The sequence below is a fragment of the Mobula birostris genome, chromosome 6, assembly GCF_030028105.1.
Source record: "Mobula birostris isolate sMobBir1 chromosome 6, sMobBir1.hap1, whole genome shotgun sequence".
NCBI classification, from domain to species: domain Eukaryota; kingdom Metazoa; phylum Chordata; class Chondrichthyes; order Myliobatiformes; family Myliobatidae; genus Mobula; species Mobula birostris.
In genome coordinates this window covers 45,634,575-45,643,679 of record NC_092375.1, presented here as the reverse complement: position 1 = coordinate 45,643,679, position 9,105 = coordinate 45,634,575, and the positions used below count along the sequence as shown (strand labels likewise).

Here is a 9,105-nt window from a genome sequence, read left to right as displayed (position 1 = left end):
GCAATTGGGAAACTGAGGGGATAAAAGTCATCACACTGTTACCATCAGGAAGGAGGTACAGAAGCCTAAAGACACACATTCAGTGACTCAAGAACAGCTTTTTCCCCTCTGCCAAACGATTCCTAAACGGACATTGGCACTACCTCACTACTTTTTTTATTTCTGTTATTTTGCTCTACCTATTTTAACTTAACTATTTAATAGACATATATACACACACACACACACACATATATATATATATATATACACACACATACATACACACACACACACATATATATATATATACATACATACTTAATGTAACTTAGTTATTTTTCTCTATATTTATTTTGTCGTGCTGCTGTAATGTTAACAAATTTCATGACATATGCCAGTGATATTAAATCTGATTTCTGATAAATGCCAGTCAGGACATTGGAAATAGGTTTCCTTCTCTTCTTCAAAATTGTGCCCTCGAATCTTTCAGTTCCACCTGAGAAAATAGAAAGTGGCTCAGTTTAACCGCAGGACAGCATCACCTCAAGTGCAGTTTATTTCTTTTCCTTGAGAAATTGCACGGAGTTGGCCCTTCGAGCTGCGCCATGCACCAACCCAACAATTTAACCCCAGCCTAATCACGAGACAATTTACAATGACCAATTAACCTCCAAACGGTAAGTCTTTGGACTGTGGGAGGAAACCAGAGCACCCAGAGGAAACCCACGTGGTCATGGGGAGAACGTAGAAACTCCTTACAGGCACCAGTGGGAAGTTCTACGCTGGTCTCAACTCAAGCTTCTAGAAGGAAACTTAAATCCACAATATTCTACCTCAAAGTTAGGTGTGCTCAATCTGAGGAAGAAAATGAGTCCTCACTTTTTAGTTACCATTTGCAAACTTCTACATGTAAGCGTATGTTATACGGGCATTGGGTTTGTAGGTTCCTAAGGTTGTCATAGCTGGGGTGGTAGTGGGGATAAGCTCCCACCACCTATAAAGTGCTCCAGATGGCATGCGACTCTAACAGCCTCTGACAACCAAGTCCAACTCTTGGCCTTCACGTGTGGCTTAGCTACTAGGCCTGGTGGAACTGTTTCTACTGACGAGAGAGGGGGAAAAGGCGCCCCAAAACCAGTTGTTTCGGGCAGGTGCGGCTGGTCAGTCTTGGAGGGCAGCCCGCCTAGGAGAAGGAAAACCTCCACTGCTTTGCAGCCGTACCACTGCCCCCCCCCCCCATAGGAAAGGCTTCGGGAGTAAACCCCAAGGAAGAAATCCGGAGCCGGGATCCCTAAGGCAGTTTGATGTTGTTTGCAAGTTCACTCTGGCAACCCCTGTGACAACGCTGGTGCCAAGCTGTATCGGCGCTTACCCTTCCCTTGGACTACATCAGTGACATGGAGTGAGGGGTAGCCCACTGCATGGGCAACAGCCGGCTCTTCAAATCTTCCTGCCCAGGCTTTTACCCTGGAGAGGATACAGTCCACCAGAGGCACAAACCCATGATCCCCAGGGATCACTGGCTGCCTAGCACTGGGTTTGTTGGTGATATGCTGTCAAAATAATTAGCTTCCTGTTCCCTCCCAGTGTATATCCCCACAGGCAAGTACCCTGCTATAACTAGGTACATCTTTTGGATGAATCATCCTGACTAGATTTTGGATTACTCATGAACTTGTAACAAAAGCCTACAGTAATGTTTTCAATAGGTTTGGCTCATCTCTTTACATAGCAGATTACAATGCCATCTAATGTGTGTTTGCTGCAGGAAAAGTACACAAGCACAAAAGCAAGAACTCAGAAATCATTACCTTGACAGCTGCCCTATAACTATTTCCAATAGTCCACAGGCATAGCAAGCTAGATATAATGCTAAATTGACATCAAATGGGTCCGTGTCTTATGCTTGTTGCTAGAAAAGAAAAACGATCAAACTCCACAGTGCACAGACAACTTGTACAATAATATCTAATTCGTTTGATGCTGTAAGAGCACCTCTGGAAGGGTTCCAAGTATTGTGCACCAATAGGCAGGCTACAGATGGTACACTTTAGAGTGTTAAATGTTTAAAGAAGATAAGGCAAGTGCTCTGTCCTGTGTGGGTCAAACCTAAAATAGAAATGTCTAAGAGCAGAACTTCCTTTACTAAGCAGTCATTAAATGCAGATTGACTCAGTATATATCCTGATCACATGTCTTCAGAAGGCTTCTCTGCAGTAAATTATAACTATGCATGGTTGTACCCAACCAATGAGTCAGACTCAGGTCAATTAGCTACCTGAGTGAAAGAAATATTGATCTCAAAACTTTACTTAAGCCTCATCAAGAATGTTGGCAACAATTCTTATGGTAAACTGCCAGTAAGAGCCAATGGGCAAAGTGAAAGCGATTTGTAGCTGTTTCTTCCCCATGTCAAAAGGCCAATAACAGAGGGATTCTAGCCTAATCAATGAATTGCGTCCATTAATTTTTCATAAGGCCAGAGAAAAATCCAGTCAGCTGAGAGGTGATCTATCACTTGATATTCCATGAAAGGCCCCCCAAATCTCTCATACAATTGTCAAGGAGTTGGACAGGGTGGGGCAATTCACCTCTTTAAAATGTAACATTAATTCTTCAGAGATGAAAAAATACTTTAGTCCATTGTTTAAACTTAAGAAGGAACAAGATAGAGATCCTTCTCTCTAGGTCCACAACTTGATTCCATTTTCCAACGGGCAAATGGAAAGAACATTTTGGGAAGATGAACCAGAGCAGGGCCTTGGAGGGTGTGGTTGGAGCAGAGAAACATAGGGGTAGAAGGACGTATTTCACTGGAAGTGGCAACACAGGTAGACAAGGTGATGAAGTAGGTGTATAGCATAATTACCTTGCCTTTATCAACCAAGGCATTGAGTACAAATGTTGGGACATCATGTTACAGTTTTACAAAATTTTGGTTAAACCTCACTTGGAGTACTGTGTGCAGTCCTGGTATTTTGTTATGGGAAAGTTGTGATTAAGCCAGAGATGCTGCAGAAAGGATTCACAAGGATGTTGCCTGGACTGGTGGACTTGAGTAAAAAGGAAGACTGTAAATGCTCATCCTGTTTTCCTAGAGCAAATGAGGATAAAGGATGGATTTAAAAGAGTTTTACACAACAACTAGGAGCACAGGTAAGGCCAATATTCATTTTTTCCCTCCAGGGTAGAAACTTCTAAAACAAGAGGGCATGGGTTTAAAGTGAGAGAGGAAAGCTTTAAAGGGAATCTGGTGGGATATGAAATGTGCTGCCAGAGGATGTGATGAGGTGGAAAGAATTACTTTGTTTAAAAAAAAAACATCGAAAAAGAAACCATTGAACAGATATACCTCAGACGCAGGCTTGATCATTTATGTCGGAATGAAGAGACTGGACCAAAGGACCTGTTTCCATGTTGTTTAACTCTATTAGTTCTATGTCTCTAAGTGGAGTGATTTAAACTATTTCAACATTCGCATCATGTGCAGAAGTGTGGGACTGTTTCTTCTGTTCTCTCTGATGCTTTCCATCTCTGTATCCTTCACTGTCTGTCTCTCTCTTCCAATATCTCACTCTCCAGCTCTTTCCAGAAGCACAGAACGTGGTGTTAGAACCAGATCAGTCACTAACACTTAAGAAGAAAGTGGAGGCTCTGGATGGAAGTTTATCGCAACCTCAGTTTGAACAATAAAGTACAAGAGCAATTGCCATCAATCCTTGATACCTGAATACTAAATATAATTACACTGCACTGCATTAAAAAAGTGAGGCAAAAAAACACTAGATTCTCCTCTTCAACTGGCAAGTTCCTCAAGGAATTTTGCACTCACCACCACCACAATGAATGGTGAAGCAGGAGACAGAAAACCGATAGTGCCTAAGATGTTCCTATTAATACCCCTGACCATTTAAACAAAAATAGGTTAATGAGTTGCCTTAATGTGTTTTCTACAATTAGTATGGTGTTCTTTAAATAAGATAATCTTAACACTTTATAATCTGCTCGCACGGTGAGGTGCATGGCTTTAAAGCAAAGAGGAAGGATACACTAGGACACTGCAAAAGCACTCTACTGATGTTTTCATTCCAAATATTAATCTGGAAATGCATGTGCCCTTTGGCATCTACTTAAAATCCAACTAAAAAATGTCATCCCACTACACAGACAGATGAAAATATGCTAAAACAGAATTCTGGTTACTTTTCCATTTGGTTGCACATTTCATGCAGCTTTTGTTCAAATACAGAGGAAATGAGACCTCCTTACATAAAAGAATTAGTTCCTTGTTTAATAACATTGTTTAACATTGTGAAGTCCTTTGTTTAATAGCTGCCATAAGTATTTAATGTCAGCAGATATCACTATTCATTCAAAGCCTGTTTATGCAGTCTTCTCTCAACAAATTTGATCTATGTTGAAGCAGGACAAAGCAAAGAACTGTTTTCTCAGGCCAGTTAATCCCACTATGCCCTACTAACTGACTATTAAGGACTGATGTCAAATCACATGAAGTTGTCCCAATATTTGCAAGCATCAGAATGACATAGTTGTTCAGCCAAACCCCCTGACTCATTTATTATTGTGCAAAAGATAGAAACCTGGCCCACTGGAAATTGGGAAGAGGTGGGGAGGTGAGGGAAGTGAAATACATCTGTGTGTCGGGGGGAAAAACAATGAGGTAGGAGAGTCGGAGACATTCCTTCTCTGCTTATGGATAAGCTGTATATTCCCAGAAACACCAGGCTGGGGAGATCCAGTGAAAAGGCTTCCAAAACCTTCTCCTCATCTTGTGCCTTGCAACCTTTTTTACAGACAGACAGGAGAAAAAAAATACCATAGCACAATCCTATTAAGTTCAGATTCACATTCAAGTTCATTAACATCTGACTACGCACGTACAACCAAACGAAACAATGTTCCTTTGGACAGCATGGCACCCATAAAATGTATAACACACACAGGACATTAACCAAAATATTACCATAAAAAAGTTAATAAAATATAATTCAAAACGCATGCAGCACAGGTAAACAGTAAGCAGCCTGCTGTCCCAGTGACAAGACCTCGGTGGTGGCAGGGTATTCATTAGTCTCACAGCCTGAGAGAAGAAGCGGTTACACATTCTGACAGTCCTAGTCCTGATGCTTCTGTACCTCCCTCCTGATGGTAGTGGGTCAAAGAGACTGTGGGATGGGAAGTGGGCATCCTCAACAATGCTTGGGGCCCTTTTGTCTGTAACGCTCCCAGTAAATATCAAAAAGAGAGGAGAGGGAGACCCCGGTGATCCTCTTGGTGGGTTTTAACTATTCTCTGTAGGGTCTGCTTCCAGATGAGCTCAATGCCTTCCATGTTCACTTTGACCAACAGAACAGGGAGGAACCATCACACACCCCCACGTCCCCTGATGATCCCATGGTGTCAGTAAATGAAGATAACGTGTGGCTGCCTTCAAAAGGGTGAATCCAAGGAAGGCAACTTGTCCAGATGGAGTACCTGGCCGAGTACTGAAGACCTGTGCTGATGAACTAGCTGGTGTGCTCACGGATATCTTCAACCTCTCGCTTCAGCAGTGTGTGGTACATAGCTGCTTTAAGTGAGCTTCAATCATACCGGTGCCCAGGAAGAGCACGGTAACCTGTCTTAATGACTATCGTCCAGTGGCACTGTGGTGAAGTGTTTTGAGAGGTTGGTGATGAAAAGCATCAACTCCTGCCTGCGAAATGACTTAGATCTGCTCTGTTTTGCCTACAGAAGCAGAACCAGATTTATTATCATAATAATATGATAATATTATTTCTTTTATCTTTTCATGCTGCTGTGCTTTCTTGACTATTGAAGTGTTGTGGGTCCAGGTTACATTGCCCATCATGTGCACACCAAGGAGCCTTGTGCTCTTCATTGTCTCCACAGCAAAGCCATTGATATGCAATGAGGGAGGTCAACCCACGCCTTCCTGAAATCCACAATCATCTCTTTTGTCTCATCCATGTCGAGACTCAGGTTGTTCTCGCACCACTTGACAAGCCTGTCCACTTCCTCTCTGTCTGCTGATGAGGACAGCCACTGTTGTATCATCAGTAAACTTGATGATGCAATTTGAGCTGAATCTGGCAGCCCAGTCGTGAGTCAACAGAGTGAACAACAGTGGTCCATGCACACAGACCCCGGGTGCATCAGTGCTCAGCGTAATTGAGTTTGAGATGTTGCTGCCAACTTGGATTGACTGGGGTCATTCATTAAGTCTAAGATCCAGTTACTGAGAGGGGTATTGTGCTCCAACAAGGACAGTTTACCCACCAGCTTCTGAGGAATGATTGTGTTAAATGTTGACCTAAAGTTGATGAGTAAGATCTTGGTGTATGGGGCATTGTTTTCCAGGATGGAGTGGAGGGCTGAGGCTATGACATCATCAGTAGACCGGTTTGTGGGGTAGGCGAACTGGAAACCGGCATTTCATATGACCCATTACCAGCTGCTCAAAGCACTTCTTGATTACTGAAGTCAGTGCCACTGAGGAGAAACAATTTAACCATATAACAATTACAGCACAGAAACAGGCCATCTCGACCCTTCTAGTCACTTCTAGGCCTGTAAACATCACACTCTTGGGCACCAGTATGATGGTGGCTACCTTGAAGCCTGCAGGGAGAGGGGGCAGTTTCAAAGAGATGTTAAAGATGTCTGTTATACCTCTGTTAGTTATTTCGCACAGTCCCTCAATGCCCGACCAGGTATGTTGTCCAGCCCCGCAGCTTTGCTTGTGTTTACTCTGACTGAGGCCCTCCTCACTTTGGCTGTGGCCAGCACCTTCACGTCACGTTGAAAAATGCATCAAGTCATGCATGGAAGGCAATCAGTCCATCAGAAGGGAGGCTATTAGTTGCACTCCTGGATGCCAACTATTTCAATCATAATTCCAACATGCTACCTCCAATCTGACCAGGATGACACAGGATGATGTGGGTGAGGACACAAGGGAATCGATCGGGGAAAGGAGAAGAACACGAGGGTGATCTGAACGAAGCAGGGAGAAAAGGCCAGATTGAAGGAAGAGAAAAGTGGGGGAGCTCCAGCTTAAAATGGGGTTGGTGAAAGTAAAAAAAAATAAATCTATTGTTGGAGCTGAGGATGACAGAGTCTGATTTATTATCACTCACACATGTCGTGAGGTTTTTTGGGTTGTGGCAGCAGTACAGTGCAAGACAAAAAATTACTATAAGTTAGTAAATAAATAAATAGTGCAAAAGAGTAATAGTGAGTTAATCATCATTTGTGGTTTCAGAATATGAGCTTGAGATAGAAAGTAGGAGCAATGTGCTAGCGTGACCTTGAAAGAGTGCTGTAGTATATTGGAAAAGAACATAAATTGCCAAGGTCAACTAGATACAGAGCACCATTTCCTCTTGTTTGACATCAGTCCTGAATAGTTAGTCGGACTTTATGGGATTAACTGGACTGAGAAACAGTCTTGTGCCTTGTCCTGCTTCAGCATAGATCAGATTTATTGACATCAGACTGCCTAAACATGCTTTGAATGAACTTTTCCTGTCCTTCAAACCTCTCACAAGTATGCCAATGTAAGAGGTTTAAAGGACATGAAAAATTTCCACTCATATAAACAAATGGGGAAATTAAGTTAATATTGCCTATAGGCTGCACAATATACAATATATTTAGTGTCATAGAAAAGTACAGCACAGAAACAGGCCCTTCAGCCCATCTAGTCCATGCTGAAACCATTTAAACTGCCGAATCCCTTGACTTGCACCAGCACCATAGCCCCCACACCCCTACCAGCCACGTACCTATCCAAACTTCACGTAAATGTTGAAATCGAGCTTGCGGGTGCCACTTTTGTTGACAGCTTGTTCCACACTCTCTCGACCCTCTGAATGAAGAAGTCTTCCCTCATGTTCTCCTTAAACTTTTCACCTTTCACTCGTAATCCATGACCACTGGTTGTAGTCCCATCCAACCTCAGTGGAAAAAGCCTGCTTCCATTTAACCTATGTACGGGGTCTTTCTTTTGTTACATTTAAAATGGCGATTTTGTTATGTCAATCTGGGGAATGCGGCTTTATTGTGTTTTAACGCTGCAGAGAGTTTGCGCTAACAGTTTGTTTTACTTTAAAATGATGATAACAAGGTTCTATTTGCCAATGGGTGGTTATGTATCGTTTTGTTTTCGGATGCCATGCTGTATGATATGACTGTGGACTGGGTTTTGGCAGGGAGTTGGAGGAGAGACGAGGAGGACGGCGGACGTGCGGAGAGGCTCCGGTCGATCACTCAGGGCGGTCCCGAGCCATGAGTCGACGGAATTCGGGTGGTCGTCTGACGTCGAATTGAGCTCCAACGGTAGCGCGCGAAGAACTTGGACTTTGATAAGTGTTGGCGCCTTTTTTTTTCATTACTTTCCTCTCTGTATCAAATGCATGTTAATGTCATAGAATTAGTAATATCTATAAAGTGTATGTGTTAAAATTTACTGGGTGTGCTGGCTGATGATTGATGTTTGTGATTGATTCGGGCGGCGACTGACCCTGAGGGGAGTGTTGAAGCAGGTGCTGGGCGGGATTTCCCCTAGACATACACGAGCCAATATAACGGAACGTTACAAGTGGGGGCTCGTCCGGGATTTGGACTTTTTCGGGAAAGTTGTACTTGTTGTTGCGGTAAGTGGTGTGAAGATGGATCGAGATAAGATTGTTAGTTGGTGTGAATTGGAGGTGGTAGCCGGGGTGAGACCAGAGAAATCCAAGGGGTCCCTGGGGGCCCGTATCGGGAGGAGAGAGGCGGCGAGTAGTGGGTGCTATAACTGTGGGAGAGAGGGGCATTTCTGCCGGGAATGTGAGTGGCCGGGGGCGTGCTACCGCTGTGGGGAAGCTGGCCACTTGCGGAAGGATTGTGAGAGACAAGATGCGCCGAGGGGGGAGGGTCCCCGGGCCACCAAGAAGGGAGAGGTGTCGGAAAACTTAGGAGAGGCTCAGTAAGGGGACGGACTGGAGTCTCGGGAGGAACACGTTCCCAGAAAACCGCTATGGAACCCCGGTAAGAACAAGCCCAAATTCCTGATGGACTGGTGGGACCTCGTTCCAGCGTGTCCCTACGGATAGAGGG

General features: G+C 43.7%; 1 long non-coding RNA gene across 1 annotated transcript; it reads left to right on the top strand.

Annotated features, from left to right (window-relative positions):
- The first annotated feature begins 3,078 nt into the window (after nucleotides 1-3,078).
- On the top strand, nucleotides 3,079-8,473 carry LOC140199772 (uncharacterized). Its single transcript, XR_011886485.1, has 2 exons — nucleotides 3,079-3,138; nucleotides 8,217-8,473. It is a non-coding gene; the product is annotated as an uncharacterized lncRNA (long non-coding RNA).
- Nucleotides 8,474-9,105: the final 632 nt, after the last annotated feature.